Source organism: Aptenodytes forsteri, unplaced genomic scaffold, assembly GCF_000699145.1.
Source record: "Aptenodytes forsteri isolate BGI_AS27 unplaced genomic scaffold, ASM69914v1 Scaffold455, whole genome shotgun sequence".
NCBI lineage: Eukaryota > Metazoa > Chordata > Aves > Sphenisciformes > Spheniscidae > Aptenodytes > Aptenodytes forsteri.
The window spans coordinates 643,928-646,164 of NW_008795914.1; positions in this window are offsets into that span (position 1 = coordinate 643,928).

Sequence of the window (2,237 nt, forward strand, 5' to 3'; positions counted from 1 at the left end):
CCCCCCCCCCCCCCCCCCCCCCCCCCCGCCTGTCTCTTTGGTGCCTAGGTCGAAGAGGAAGGTCTTGGGGCGGAAAGAGCCTGGTGACACCTTTGGCAGCCGGCCCAACTCCCACTCGCCCGTAAAGACTTCAGGCTCCCCGACCGGCGAGTCCCTGGCAGCAGCAGGCAGCACCGGGAAGTCTTCCAGCAGGAACGAAGACTTTAAAGCCCTGCTCCAGAAGAAGAGCAGCAAAACCAGCCCCGGTACCCGGCCATCTGCTGCCGAACTGCTCAAGACCACAAACCCCCTGGCTCGGAGGGTCATGACGGAGTTTGCCCCCGAGCTAGATGGTGCAAACAGCCCCAAAAGCCAGCCCTAACCTTGCATGGTCCCTTCTGGCCATGAAGGGCTAGAGATGGCTGCAGAGGGAGTATTGCTGCAGAAGGGGTGTCCTGGCTGCCTGGGTGAGTCCATGTGTCCTGCCGGGGGTTTTCTTCTGCTTTTGTTTCTTCCTTGGAGAACCGCCGGCAGAGAAGCAGCGTTTGGAGCCCAAGCCCCCCGTGTCTCTGGCGGAGCTGGGCCATTTCCAGGAGGGAAGAGGTGGCACCAGGGCTGGGACCGTCCCCCGGCTGAGCCGGCTCCCAGGACCAAAGGCACCTGCTCAGGAAGCAGAGCGGGACTGCAGCCCCTGGCGTTGCTCAGCGCCTGCAGCGAAGCTAGCTTGAAACTGTTTGGTCACTTCGGCATGTGGTACTTTAAATGGCTTTTCTAATGCACAGTGGTGATGATGTTTTATTCTCTTTCATTTGACATTGTACCTTGAGTTTCCCAGGCAAAGATCCCGGGTTTGAGTTCGGCTGGATACACAGAGATGTACTTTGGGAAGACGTAAGGGGGCCGGCTGGAACTGAGGTTGCTTTGGAAGAGCCACAAGCGGTTCCCCCTTGTCGTCTTGAGCACCCTCCCCGCCACACGGGGAACAGGCACCCCGGCGTCCGCAGCCAGCGTGACGACCTCAAGCCAAAACGCAGCCCCTCGAAAGCCCCCAAAATGCTGCATTTCAGAGCTCCTCAGCTCTCACTCCAAAAGCAAACCCCAGGGTCGCCTCCGCTGCCAGCCCCGGGGAGCCTCGCCCCGCCGGCCGCACCACACGCGGCGGTCGGGCCGCCCCCCCCCCCCCCCGCGGGGGGCCCGCCGCCGCCCCCCTTATCGCCCGCTCCCCAGCGCGTGGGGTGCGGGCGGCCCTGCTGCCGCGGGAAGGAAGGGCTGCAGCAGGCCAGCGCTGCCCGGGGAAGCCCTTCCCCAGCTCTGCCTCTTGCATCGCACCGAAGTACCCTGCGACAGCGCCTCCTGCAAACATCTGCCGCGTCAGCCGCTGGAGGTCCTAGGTTGCCACCAAGCTATTGGCCAAACCCAGCCAGACATCGCCTGAGCCACTTCCCAGGTGACTCCTGGGGTCCCTCTGGGGTTACCCACCACTCCACCCGTGCCCGCTGGCTGCAGCGGAGCTGTGCGAGGCCGAGCAGGATGCGTGACAGCGCCATTGGCAAAGCAGGGGCTGCACCCCGCCGCTGTCCAGAGAGTGCTGTTGGCAGTGCCACCGTCCCCCTGGCGCACACGGGTCCCCGAGCCAGCCAGACTGCGTTCCCCTGAGTGTCCTGTGGGCCGGGACGCACTGCCGAGGTGTGCAGCGGACCCCATGCAGCGTGTGCCTGCCCGCCCGCCTGCGAGGCTGCCCGTGTGGGTGCTGCGAGGAGGTGGCACATTCTGCGGCGGCGCAGGGGGATGCAGTGCTGGCACGGCTGCGATGCCCAGCCCTGCCAAAGGGGTGGTTTGCACATCCCCGGCTGGGGTGCCAGTCCTTGCCCGGGGCACAATGGAAGGCGCGGGGTGGGATTCATCCCCTTCGCCCCCAGCTGCTTCTTCCTGGCTTGGCTCCAGCACGGGAGCCCCAGCTGTCAGTGACAGAGGCCACGGTGAGGGGCAGCGGGGCAGGGACAGCCGCCGGGCCCAGGGCAGAGCTCGGGAGGAGGGCAGGACTGCGAGGAAATGCCAGCCCCAGCTCAGAGCACGAGCATGGCTGCGCACCCGTAGCAAGAGAAAAAGGGCCAGACTGCGGCTGGCAAAGAAACAGGGCGTTTAGGAAAATTTCCGCTTTATTTCTTGATATATTTCTGCAAGCTGCGGCGTGCCCCAGCTCTCCTGTGCGTGGGGGAGAGTGATGCGGCTGGGTCCAGGCAGCGGTGGGGAAAGGA